This window comes from Eufriesea mexicana, unplaced genomic scaffold (assembly GCF_001483705.2).
Source record: "Eufriesea mexicana isolate 0111107269 unplaced genomic scaffold, ASM148370v2 scaffold302, whole genome shotgun sequence".
In the NCBI taxonomy this organism is placed as follows: domain Eukaryota; kingdom Metazoa; phylum Arthropoda; class Insecta; order Hymenoptera; family Apidae; genus Eufriesea; species Eufriesea mexicana.
In genome coordinates, this window is record NW_016908462.1 from 17,185 (window position 1) to 30,930 (window position 13,746).

The 13,746-nt window shown below is 32.1% G+C and overlaps 2 long non-coding RNA genes across 2 annotated transcripts; one reads left to right on the forward strand and one right to left on the reverse strand.

Moving 5' to 3' along the window:
* Positions 1 to 4,411: 4,411 nt before the first annotated feature.
* LOC108555814 (uncharacterized) lies at positions 4,412 to 6,319 on the forward strand. Its single transcript, XR_001890783.1, has 4 exons — positions 4,412 to 4,849; positions 4,934 to 5,124; positions 5,188 to 5,942; positions 6,041 to 6,319. It is a non-coding gene; the product is annotated as an uncharacterized LOC108555814 (long non-coding RNA).
* Positions 6,320 to 9,379: 3,060 nt separating this feature from the next.
* Positions 9,380 to 10,634, reverse strand: LOC108555815 (uncharacterized). The gene is made up of 3 exons (XR_001890784.1): positions 10,575 to 10,634; positions 9,757 to 10,511; positions 9,380 to 9,658 (listed from the first exon to the last, which is right to left on the reverse strand). It is a non-coding gene; the product is annotated as an uncharacterized LOC108555815 (long non-coding RNA).
* Between the last annotated feature and the right edge of the window lie 3,112 nt (positions 10,635 to 13,746).

Here is a 13,746-nt window from a genome sequence, read left to right on the forward strand (position 1 = left end):
TAAGATACAAAAAACAATGCTTATAATTAAAATCGTAACCATATTGCCACACAGGTATCGTCTATTTGCAAGTATGTGGAAGGTAATCAGAAAGAACAGAAAAGAATAGATAATTTCACATTTCAACAGATTGCCAAGCAAGCAAGGGGAAAAGCAGATCAAAATGAATCTATAGTCTTCAAAGCTCAGGAGAAAAGGTGTTTCAAGTATAACTCCACTACACATCTTGCACTTGTATGTTGGGGAAACAATAAAGGTAATAAAGAAATTAAATGCTTCAGTTTTGAAAGATTGAGATAAAAATCAGAAAAATTTCTAGGATTAGGAAGAAAAGACAAGACTTAAGAAGTGTACTCTCTGTGTGGGATATGTGAAAAGTCTAATTATTTGGAAAAAAATCATTTAGATTGTTATTTTAAAAGCATGATGGAAAGAAAAAGATATCAAGATAATAAAAGAAAGTCTGCTTCTTTTCAAAGAGCAATGTAACAGACTAATGGATTGTGGACTTGAGACCAATGAACTATATGGTTAATAAACTAGAATATTTTAGAGAATACAGAATACTTTTTCTATGCAAAACAATTGAGGACACCATTTTGAGAGATGAGAACATAGGCAAGAAAGCAGTTTAAAATTATACATTCTGATTTGTGAGCTTATATAGTCAGAGATATGGGATAAAAATAGGTACGCAATGACAGTTTTAGATTTTACTAATTTTGTGATGATATATTTTATGGAATCATATACTGAAGCATTACAGAGATTGTTTAATTATGTTGCAGCAGCAAGAGAAAAGTGGAATAACACACAGATTTAGATGCTGTAATGGAGGGAGATGTGTTTATCAGTCTAGAAAACAAACATTGTTACAGACAGAAAGTAATTATACTGGATTATACGACACTGTAAACACCTCAGATGAATGGAAAGGTTTAATCAAACATTACTGGATAACACATGAGCACTCCTGTACGACTAGAAAAGAAATTGTGGATGAAAACTGTGTATTTTGCAACTTATCTACAGAATAAAAATTCTGTAACAATAATGAATACAACAGCATATAAAAAGTGAGTAGGAGAAAGATCTTACATATGAATTACACGTTTTTTGAGAAACCAATATTCTTCGAAATCTGAGAGTAATAGAGCAATTTTGTTTGCAGATTTGTTTCAAGGAAAGTAAACTCTACAAGAATTACCCAATGAATATTACTGATTAAGATTTGTATTGACAATGTAATTGAATAAATGATACAGCATAATCTTTGTACAACTGAAGAATATGGTTCAGTTTAACACTAGAATTACTAAAAAGGTCAAAAGCATAAAATAAATAAGTATATATAATTAATATCTGAATGAAATGTAAACTAAATATTGTCAGAAGCAAATATATTTCCAATAATTTGTGCATTTATAAATTTTTCCTCAATTAATTAATTAATTATTAATAATTATTGCACAGAGGACATGAACTCATACCGAAGATGCTATTGATTCTCCATTAATTACTAACTTCTATGCAATTAATTCATGAATTACATGCACACATAAAAACAATATAAAAGTGCCATTTACTTCTTCGTAACAATAGTTTTTAATGCATAAGTGTTTGAAACAACATTTTAAAGTTACAAAAAGCAAACTTTTTAACAAATTTTAAGAATTTACATAACTCATATATACACATTATATAACTCAGAATGCTTTCACACGTTATTAATCGTGCATTCGCAGAATTTATGAAAACTATGTTCAATAAAAATGGTCATACTACTCATGTATCAAATTTTGTAACTAATACATATATATATTATATATTACTATACAATATATTTTTATAATTAATTTAATAATTAATTTTATTAATTTATAAGTTTTCTATAATGGAAAATAAGTACTTCTTAATTTATTATTTTCATAACAGAAACATATTTGAATTTGTATCATTGTTATTAATACATATAAGAAATCGTTTGATATTCTACATTGATACTTTAGTAGATGGCTATCTCAGACACGAAGCATTTTCCCGCGAAAACAAGCATAGCTTATCCAATTGCAGCTCACTTTTAGTCGACGCGAATACATCATGCCGGTAACCATGGACAAATGTTACGCGCCTTAAAGTAAAAGTTTCAGTGTCGAAACAATACGTTTCGTACAGTAGTTCCATCATTGATTATTGTTTTAATTACTGTAACTGACGAAATAAATATTCAACGATAATGCGCAGTATCAGTTATTCTTTCGAAACATTGAACAACTTTAGTTACATGTTCGCGATATTTACGAAAGGACCAATCTCGTCTACGCATACATGTGCGACATGAATTAGTGTAAGTGTGAATCATATAAGAGAACAGAATAGTCACGAGTCATCGATTGTAGATTCCAGAACTCGATCGTCTACTGGGATATTGGTTAGCATTAATCGGCAGATGCAGTTTCTTCTTATTCTTTCTTCGATTTCGACGGTACGTGTGTGATATAAAGTGATGCAAGTGCAAGTGTATATCAAAATGTGATGTGTTGTTACGTGTTATCGTTATTGTTTAGATATTGGAAATTAAGATCTTGCATTGCCATATTTTGATATGACTCGTTAGAGTAGAATGTTTCCTGATCAGTAGGCCAATTTCCTTCCGATTTGAACAGTTCATTTTCGACGTATAGTAACGAAAGTGTGAGTGCGTGTAAAATCGAATTACCCCGTTACCTTTCTTCGCTTAGATACATAAAATTCCTGTTCCGTATTAGAATATTTTATTGTGACTCATCACAGTAGACCCTCCTCTAATCAGAAGATGTATCTTTTCTCGATTTTCGTCGTTTTCTTACGAAATAGAGTCTCGAAAGTAGAAGGGCGTGGCAGGTCGTACTCCGTTGTTATATCTAGTGGCTTAGTTCTCCGAAATATCAATTTTGGATTCGGACATTTTATTATCACTTGATAGAAGTAAACCTTCTCTAATAGAATCAGTGGTTTTTTTTCGATTTTCGCCGCTTTTCTTCTAAATACAATGCCGAAAGTGGAAGGGCGTGGCAGGTTGTACTGCGTCGTTATCTCTCGTGGCTTAGCTCTCGGAAACTTCGATTTTTGATTTTGATTTTTCATTATCACTCGATAGAACGGGCTCTTCTCTAATAGAATTAGCGGTTTTTTTTCAATTTTCGCCGTTTTTCTACTAAATACAGTGCCGAAAGTGGAAGGGCGTGGCAGGTCGTACTGCGTCGTTATCTCTTGTGGCTTAGCTCTCTGAAACTTCGATTTTTGATTTTGATTTGTCATTATCACTCGATAGAACGGGCTCTTCTCTAATACAATCAGTGGTTTTTTTTCGATTTTCGCCGTTTTTCTACTAAATACAGTGCCGAAAGTGGAAGGGCGTGGCAGGTCGTACTGCGTCGTTATCTCTTGTGGCTTAGCTCTCTGAAACTTCGATTTTTGATTTTAATTTTTCATTATCACTCGATAGAACGGGCTCTTCTCTAATAGAATCAGTGGGTTTTTTTCGACTTTCGCCGTTTTTCTTCTAAATACAGTGCCGAAAGTGGAAGGGCGTGGCAGGTCGTACTGCGTCGTTATGTCTCGTGGCTTAGCTCTCTGAAACTTCGATTTTTGATTTTGATTTGTCATTATCACTCGATAGAACGGGCTCTTCTCTAATAGAATTAGTGGTTTTTTTTCGATTTTCGCCGTTTTTCTTCTAAATGCAGTGCCGAAAGTGGAAGGGCGTGGCACGTCGTACTGCGTCGTTATCTCTCGTGGCTTAGCTCTCTGAAACTTCGATTTTTGATTTTGATTTTTCATAATCACTCGATAGAACGGGCTCTTCTCTAATAGAATCAGTGTTTTTTTTTCGATTTTCGCCGTTTTTCTTCTAAATACAGTGCCGAAAGTGGAAGGGCGTGGCAGGTCGTACTGCGTCGTTATCTCTCGTGGCTTAGCTCTCTGAAACTTCGATTTTTGATTTTGATTTTTCATAATCACTCGATAGAACGGGCTCTTCTCTAATAGACTCAGTGGTTTATTTTCGATTTTCGCTGTTTTTCTTCTAAATACAGTGCCGAAAGTAGAAGTGCGTGGCAGTTCGTACTCCGTTGTTATCTCTCGTGGCTTAGCTCTCTGAAACTTCTGTTTTTGAGTTTAATTTTTCATAGTCACTCGATAGAACGGGCTCTTCTCTAATAGAATCAGTGGTTTTTTTTCGATTTTCGCCGTTTTTCTTCTAAATACAGTGTCGAAAGTGGAAGGGCGTGGCCCGTCGTACTGCGTCGTTATCTCTCGTGGCTTAGCTCTCTGAAACTTCGATTTTTGATTTTGATTTTTCATTATCACTCGATAGAACGGACTCTTCTCTAATAGACTCAGTGGTTTATTTTCGATTTTCGCTGTTTTTCTTCTAAATACAGTGCCGAAAGTAGAAGTGTGTGACAGTTCGTACTCCGTTGTTATCTCCTGTGGTTTAGTTCTCCGAAATTTCAATGTTGGATTCGGATTCGGAAAGGATCAAGATGGATAACATATTTAGAAATTTAGAGTGATCTTCATGCTGTAACCTCAAGATTTATATGAACGTGCAATGAAAGAATCAAGAAATATAGAAAAGTACAAACAGGTTTGGTTAACAAACAATGTGTAGGTACAAATCTGATAGTTTCAACCAGAGGAGAGGAATTTGTGTATCAACTTTACGTCAAGTCATGAAATATGGGAAACATTCAGCAATATCTATGAAAAGGATAAGAACAGCAAAGACAATCCGTTACAGAGGAATTTTTCACGTATAAATATAAATTTGAACATGATATTGTAATCCACATTGCGTAATTAACAGGTAAGTTTTCAAATTACATACATTACGGTGTAATATAGAAAAAACGATGCTTATAACTGAAATCTTATGTACGTATGTTTCTAGAACGTGTATTTGCAAATGCGTGGGAGTTAATGCAGAAAGAAGAAAAGAGAATAGATAATCTCAAGACTGAACTGATTGCAAAGGAAGCAAGGGGAAAAGCAGGTCTGTAGCCTCCAAACCTCAAGAGAAGAGATATTTTAAGTATAATTCCATTAGACATCTTGCATATGTATGTTGGAAAAACAACAAAGGTAACAAAGAAATGAAATGTTATAGTTTTGAAAGATTAGAATAAAAATCAGTAAAATTTCTAGGATTAAGAAGAAAAGACGAAACTTAAGAAGTGTACTCTCTCTGTGTTACATGTAAGAAGTCTAATTATTTGGAAAAATCACTTAGATTGTTATTTTAAAAACACGAAGGAAAGGAATGGAGATCAAGATAAAAAAAGGAAAGTGTGCTTCTTGACAGAGAACAATGAAACAGAATAATGGGTTTTGGACTCGAGAACAATGACCCATATGGTTAATAAACTGGAATATTTTAAAAATAGGAAGAAATAATAATGGAAAGTGGAGTAGTGTGAAGAAATATTTCCATGGAAGCTAAAGCGAAAGTTAGAATAGAGTCAGATACTTGAATATTGTTTGTGTTCTACACTTGAGACAGAATTTCTTGTCAGTAAATCTGATAACTGGAGATGGTGGTGAAGTAATGCTCAAGGAAAATGAAGTAATAGTTCATAAAAACAAAGAAGAAATATTTGTAGGGAAGATGTATAATAATGGACTTTATACTAGTAGAGAGGAACAAGAAGCTAGTAGAGAGGCACAAGAAATTGGGGAATCTATGTATAGGGAACATGAAAGAGTTGTCCAAGAAAGTATTAGAAATAAAATTAATCAAAAGAGTACTAAAGACAGGAATTAGAGAACATAGGATGTTTTTGTGAAGCAAAGCAATCGAAGATTCCATTTCAGGGGACGACAACAAGGTTGAAAAGCCAGTTAGAAACAAAACATTCTGATTTATGTGAGCTTATACAGCCAGAGACATAGAACAGAAATGGGTATGTGATGACAATCTTAGATTTTACTAATTTTGTAAGGATTTATGTTATGGAATTAAATAGTAAAGCATTACAGAGATTGTTTAATTGTGTTGCAGCAGCAGAAACAAAGTGGAATAACATACAGATTTAAATGCGTAAACGGAAACAGGAGTTTACCAGCCGAGAATTCAAGAATTGGTGCAGACAGAAAGTAATTATGCTGGATTATCCAACTCTGTACACGTCTCAACTAAATAGAAACACTTAATCGAACATAATTGAATAAAACACGAGAATTCCTGTACGACTGAAATGGAAAAGAAATTGTGGATGGAGGCTGCATACTTTGCAACTTATCTACGGAATAAAAGTTCTGCAACAGCAATGAATACAACGGCATATAGAAAGTGAGTAGGAGAAAGATCTCACATGTGAATTACACGTTTTTTGAGAAACTAATATTCTTCGACATCTGAGAGTAATAGAGCAATTTTGTTTGCAGATTCGTTTCAAGGAAAGTAAACTCTGCAAGAATTACGCAATGAATATTACAGATTAAGATTTGTATTGACAATATAATTGAATAAATGATACAGCATAATCTTTGTACTAAGAGTTTTGTTCATTTCAATACTGGAATTACTAAATTGGCCTCATGCATAAGATATTGTAAATTTATAGTTGTTCTATCAAAAGTTATTATTGATTTCATACAGATAGGAAGGTAATTATATATATTTATTTCTTTTATGCATTTGACCCCTTTGGTAATTCTGGATAAATTAATTCCTTTTTTAATTAATTATTTTGTAATAATTATTGCACTGATACCGAAGGCATTGATCGTTTGGCAATAATTATTATCCTTTATACAATCAATTCATAAATTCCATGCACACATTATAAAAAGAATATCCTTGGGCATCTTCTCATACATTTTCGTTCACATTGTACTTCTAGTTTTGTCCATTATTTAATATTTTCTCAAATGATCATAATCATTGATACGAAATCACGTACGCCTTCGATTAATTATTAATAACAAATTAATTAGCATCAAATTATTCTCGGAAATGGCAAAAGAATGTTGCCTATAGTTTCAACTTTGCGATGCAACTATAGAAATTCATGAATTAATTACTCAGACTCAGGTTTCGTTAATTTTCTACTGTCGAATTTATTTATTAAGGTAATAACCGATTCAAATTTAAGCGCCTACGATCAGCGCCATCTATGATTTGGGCTCAAAAATCAAGAAAGTGATAGGAATATAGAATAGGCAAGGAGGTAGGCGGTGAGCAGGTCACGTGACAGACAATGACAGAGCGGGGATAGAAAAGGATAGAATGGCTCCGGCAGTGAAAAATTATTAATTACACAATTTTTGTAATTAATTTGTGAACTTTCATAACTTCAATGCAAAGCTGGAACTTCAGACTACATTCCTGTAAAATTTTCGTAAAGAATTTAACTCTAAATTGTTAGTTATTAATTTTTGTTTGATGGCGTCTATGATTTCGTAACGACGACCATTACAATCTTCCGTGAAAATATTTAATACTAAACGAAACTAGAAGCAAAATGTGATCAAAAGTTATATGAGAAGATTCGCAGAAACATTGTTTTTCTAATGAGTGCATAAAGTTTCATAAATTAATTGCGTAAAGGATAGTAATTAATGAAAAACCAATGGCGTCTTCGACAACAATTCAAACACTCGATAGAATAATAATTAATAATTAATTAATTAGGGACAAGATTATATCGAAAAATATATTGGAAAGGTCTTGAAGGATCTGGCTTTACGATGCAATTATAAAAGTTCATAAATTAATCCCGGGAATTGAGTAATTAATTAATCATTTAATAAAAATTCAAAAAGGAACAGTCAGCGCCACCTATGATTTTTACCTGGAAGCTTGTGCTCTGTTAGTTCCAGTATAAATCTATAGGCGGCGCTGACTGTTCCTTTTTGAATTTTTATTAAATGATTAATTAATTACTCAATTCCCGGGATTAATTTATGAACTTTTATAATTGCATCGTAAAGCCAGATCCTTCAAGACCTTTCCAATATATTTTTCGATATAATCTTGTCCCTAATTAATTAATTATTAATTATTATTCTATCGAGTGTTTGAATTGTTGTCGAAGACGCCATTGGTTTTTCATTAATTACTATCCTTTACGCAATTAATTTATGAAACTTTATGCACTCATTAGAAAAACAATGTTTCTGCGAATCTTCTCATATAACTTTTGATCACATTTTGCTTCTAGTTTCGTTTAGTATTAAATATTTTCACGGAAGATTGTAATGGTCGTCGTTACGAAATCATAGACGCCATCAAACAAAAATTAATAACTAACAATTTAGAGTTAAATTCTTTACGAAAATTTTACAGGAATGTAGTCTGAAGTTCCAGCTTTGCATTGAAGTTATGAAAGTTCACAAATTAATTACAAAAATTGTGTAATTAATAATTTTTCACTGCCGGAGCCATTCTATCCTTTTCTATCCCCGCTCTGTCATTGTCTGTCACGTGACCTGCTCACCGCCTACCTCCTTGCCTATTCTATATTCCTATCACTTTCTTGATTTTTGAGCCCAAATCATAGATGGCGCTGATCGTAGGCGCTTAAATTTGAATCGGTTATTACCTTAATAAATAAATTCGACAGTAGAAAATTAACGAAACCTGAGTCTGAGTAATTAATTCATGAATTTCTATAGTTGCATCGCAAAGTTGAAACTATAGGCAACATTCTTTTGCCATTTCCGAGAATAATTTGATGCTAATTAATTTGTTATTAATAATTAATCGAAGGCGTACGTGATTTCGTATCAATGATTATGATCATTTGAGAAAATATTAAATAACCGACAAAACTAGAAGTACAATGTGAACGAAAATGTATGAGAAGATGCCCAAGGATATTCTTTTTATAATGTGTGCATGGAATTTATGAATTGATTGTATAAAGGATAATAATTATTGTCGAGCGATCAATGCCTTCGGTATCAGTGCAATAATTATTACAAAATAATTAGTTAAAAAAGGAATTAATTTATCCAGAATTACCAAAGGGGTCAAATGCATAAAAGAAATAAATATATATAATTACCTTCCTATCTGAATGAAATCAATAATAACTTTTGATAGAACAACTATAAATTTGCAATATCTTATGCATGAGACCACTTTAGTAATTCCAGTATTGAAATGAACAAAACTCTTAGTACAAAGATTATGCTGTATCATTTATTCAATTATATTGTCAATACAAATCTTAATCTGTAATATTCATTGCGTAATTCTTGCAGAGTTTACTTTCCTTGAAACGAATCTGCAAACAAAATTGCTCTATTACTCTCAGATGTCGAAGAATATTAGTTTCTCAAAAAACGTGTAATTCACATGTGAGATCTTTCTCCTACTCACTTTCTATATGCCGTTGTATTCATTGCTGTTGCAGAACTTTTATTCCGTAGATAAGTTGCAAAGTATGCAGCCTCCATCCACAATTTCTTTTCCATTTCAGTCGTACAGGAATTCTCGTGTTTTATTCAATTATGTTCGATTAAGTGTTTCTATTTAGTTGAGACGTGTACAGAGTTGGATAATCCAGCATAATTACTTTCTGTCTGCACCAATTCTTGAATTCTCGGCTGGTAAACTCCTGTTTCCGTTTACGCATTTAAATCTGTATGTTATTCCACTTTGTTTCTGCTGCTGCAACACAATTAAACAATCTCTGTAATGCTTTACTATTTAATTCCATAACATAAATCCTTACAAAATTAGTAAAATCTAAGATTGTCATCACATACCCATTTCTGTTCTATGTCTCTGGCTGTATAAGCTCACATAAATCAGAATGTTTTGTTTCTAACTGGCTTTTCAACCTTGTTGTCGTCCCCTGAAATGGAATCTTCGATTGCTTTGCTTCACAAAAACATCCTATGTTCTCTAATTCCTGTCTTTAGTACTCTTTTGATTAATTTTATTTCTAATACTTTCTTGGACAACTCTTTCATGTTCCCTATACATAGATTCCCCAATTTCTTGTGCCTCTCTACTAGCTTCTTGTTCCTCTCTACTAGTATAAAGTCCATTATTATACATCTTCCCTACAAATATTTCTTCTTTGTTTTTATGAACTATTACTTCATTTTCCTTGAGCATTACTTCACCACCATCTCCAGTTATCAGATTTACTGACAAGAAATTCTGTCTCAAGTGTAGAACACAAACAATATTCAAGTATCTGACTCTATTCTAACTTTCGCTTTAGCTTCCATGGAAATATTTCTTCACACTACTCCACTTTCCATTATTATTTCTTCCTATTTTTAAAATATTCCAGTTTATTAACCATATGGGTCATTGTTCTCGAGTCCAAAACCCATTATTCTGTTTCATTGTTCTCTGTCAAGAAGCACACTTTCCTTTTTTTATCTTGATCTCCATTCCTTTCCTTCGTGTTTTTAAAATAACAATCTAAGTGATTTTTCCAAATAATTAGACTTCTTACATGTAACACAGAGAGAGTACACTTCTTAAGTTTCGTCTTTTCTTCTTAATCCTAGAAATTTTACTGATTTTTATTCTAATCTTTCAAAACTATAACATTTCATTTCTTTGTTACCTTTGTTGTTTTTCCAACATACATATGCAAGATGTCTAATGGAATTATACTTAAAATATCTCTTCTCTTGAGGTTTGGAGGCTACAGACCTGCTTTTCCCCTTGCTTCCTTTGCAATCAGTTCAGTTTTGAGATTATCTATTTGCTTTTCTTCTTTCTGTGTTAACCCGAAGTATTTGCAAATCCACAATCTAGAAACATACATAAGATTTTAGTTATAAGCATTGTTTTTCTTATCTTACTGCCTAATGCATGTAAGTTGGAAATTTATCTGTCTAACACAAAATGTAGGTTACAATATCACATTCAAATTTATATTTATACATGAAAAATTCCTCTGTAATGGAATATCTTTGCTGTTCTTATTCTTCTCATAGATATTGCTGAATATTATCCATATTTCATGACTTGACATAAGATTGATACACCCATTCCTCCCCTCTGGTTGAAACTCTCAGATTTTGTACTTATACATTGTTTGTTAACCAATCCTGTTTGTACTTTTCTATATTTCTTGGTTCCTTCATTGTACGTTCATACAAACCTTGAGATTACGGCATGAAGACCACTCTAAATTTCTAAATATGATATCCATCTTGATCTATTGATACTTCCAATTTCCTTCTTGAATTTTGTTTTCCACACTCAAATACGTGGCCTACATTCTGTTGGCAGTACATAACCTGTTGATTTATTCTTTTGCTCTGACATGCACAACCGACACACATTCCTCCTTATAATACTCACCCAAAGTTTAAAGTCTTAATCCATCATAAGTGCCCTTGTCATCTGTATGCTAGATTTGTTTTTCCTCTCAGCAACTCCATTGCACTGCTGTATTTTGGCTGGAATCAAATCATGTTTTATTTCCTTTTGATGTAACCAAACCTGGAAGTATTGACCCACAAATTTACCTCCATTGCCTGAGCATATAAGTACCTTTTAACTTCTTAACAGATTGATTTTCATTTAATGCCATCAATCGTTTTATTTCCTCAGCTGTTTGACCCTTTTCCTGTACAAGCAAGACAATAATCACTCTTGAATAATCATCAACAGTTAAAACCTACCTTTCACCTCCTTTTGACATTGGTTTTATTGGGCCAATCAAGTCCATGTGCCACATCCCCATTAATACTGCTGCTTTTATAGTTTCCAAGTTTCTATAGACATTTCCCCAGATTTTTGCCTTACTGCAACATTTAAACTTTATATTTAGTTTATCTTTACTTTTCCTAACTATTACCAAGTGTTCATTATCCATCTCTTCAAGGCACAGATATTTTCGCCATTAAATTTTGGAAACGCGCTCTCGAATCCGAAAAGAAATTGATCTTCTAATTAGAAGAAAGTCTATTGGAAACTAATAAGACGAATGTAATGTGTTTACGATTTGCACTTGTGTCACTTGATTTCACACATCACTTTACACATGCACTATTTAACCTCACTGTACTCAACATGTAATATGTTGTGATGGAACAAATGTGCACTTGGATTTCTTGATGTTGTTAAAGTTCTCTTAATTTCTCAATATTTTGCTGTAGCCCACTCATAAATATTCCAACAACGTGTGCAAACGTAACCTCAAATTGCAATGTAATGTATTAATAACCGATACCGCACATTATTGTTCTTTGAATATACATTTTGTCGATTGCCGTAATTGAAATATCGATAAGTGATAACACTACTTCCTTAAATGTTTCGTGTAGACGTCGAAAGTTTTAGTTTTACGCGCGTAAACATTCCACGATGTTACCGGTATGTTCGTTGTAGCAGCAATTCGAAGAGATGCGTTATTGTCGCGGGAAGATGTTTGATATTTGAAATAACCATGTGCTCAAGTATCGATGTAGAATATCAAACGATGCCTCTTATACATATTAATAATGAAAAGCAAATACAAATATGTTTCTGTTAACAAAATAAAGTAAAGGGTGCTTAATCTCTTCGGTAAAAATGTTATAAATTAATAAAATTAAAATCAACAATTTATTTTATATAAATAAAAAAGTTTTCAGAACCAAAATATATTTAAATTGGATTCTTCATCATTCATTGACATTTCCTTTTGTTATCAGTGAAAGTAAAAATTACAACAACCTGTTATATTTCAAGAAATAGGTTTAATACTGTACACTTTGCAAATAATGCGATTCAGTTTCAGTTTATTATGGAATAAATTATTTCTTATAAGAGTGCTTTAAAATGGGATCTACAGAGGACCTCCTTCGTCTAATTTTACTTTAAAAACTGGATCAACATTGTTTTATCCACTTACACTTTAAAAATAATCGTTATTACAACGTAAACAACTGTAAATAACGGTAAAAAGTATATGTTTAAATTATTGTACATATTGTTACTGCAAATTACATAAGGCATCTATTTCTCTTTACTTAATTGATAGTTGCATTTCGAAGCTAATAGTCATTTTTGTAGTGTAAAGTCAAAATGTTTAGCAAAATCAATATTTGTTATTCTAATTGTTAAAAGAATGATATTTATATATAATAATTTATATATAATTATTTATAATTTATATATAATTACATAATATAACACATAAACGTTATAAATTCTTTTTTACCAATTTGTTTTAAAAAAAAGCTATAAATTCTAGGTTAAAGGGTATATAGAACGATTGCAAAGAAATAACGATATAAAATTCATAAAATTTGTTAAACACACGAATTTTAGCTTATTTTAGGATAAGTGACGGGTATAGGGTGTAAGATCCTTTTGGTTAATATTATTTTTAGCCATTATTCGCTTTTTCTAATTTTAAAAAGTTGTTTTAAACACTTGGACATTAAAAATTATTGTTACAGGGAATTAAATGGCTTTTTTACATAAAAGAATAATTGCACTTATGTATATTACTGTACATATTGTTATTGCAAATTATACGAAGAATATATTTGGAATAAACTATGTAATAGCTATTATAAAAGGTTCGCGAATCTTTGAAATATCGGTTGAGTTCGTGAATTTTCGTTTGACCTCGGTAAGGTTACCCTCGGTCCATATAGACACCTGGCAGTCCAAGTATACGCCAGTTGCTCCTCAGCCGTTGTATCGCGGATGTCGGTACTTGAACCGGGTAAAATAATTTAAGTAAATAACTATAACTATTCATTAACTATTACATTAACAAACATTTTCAAATA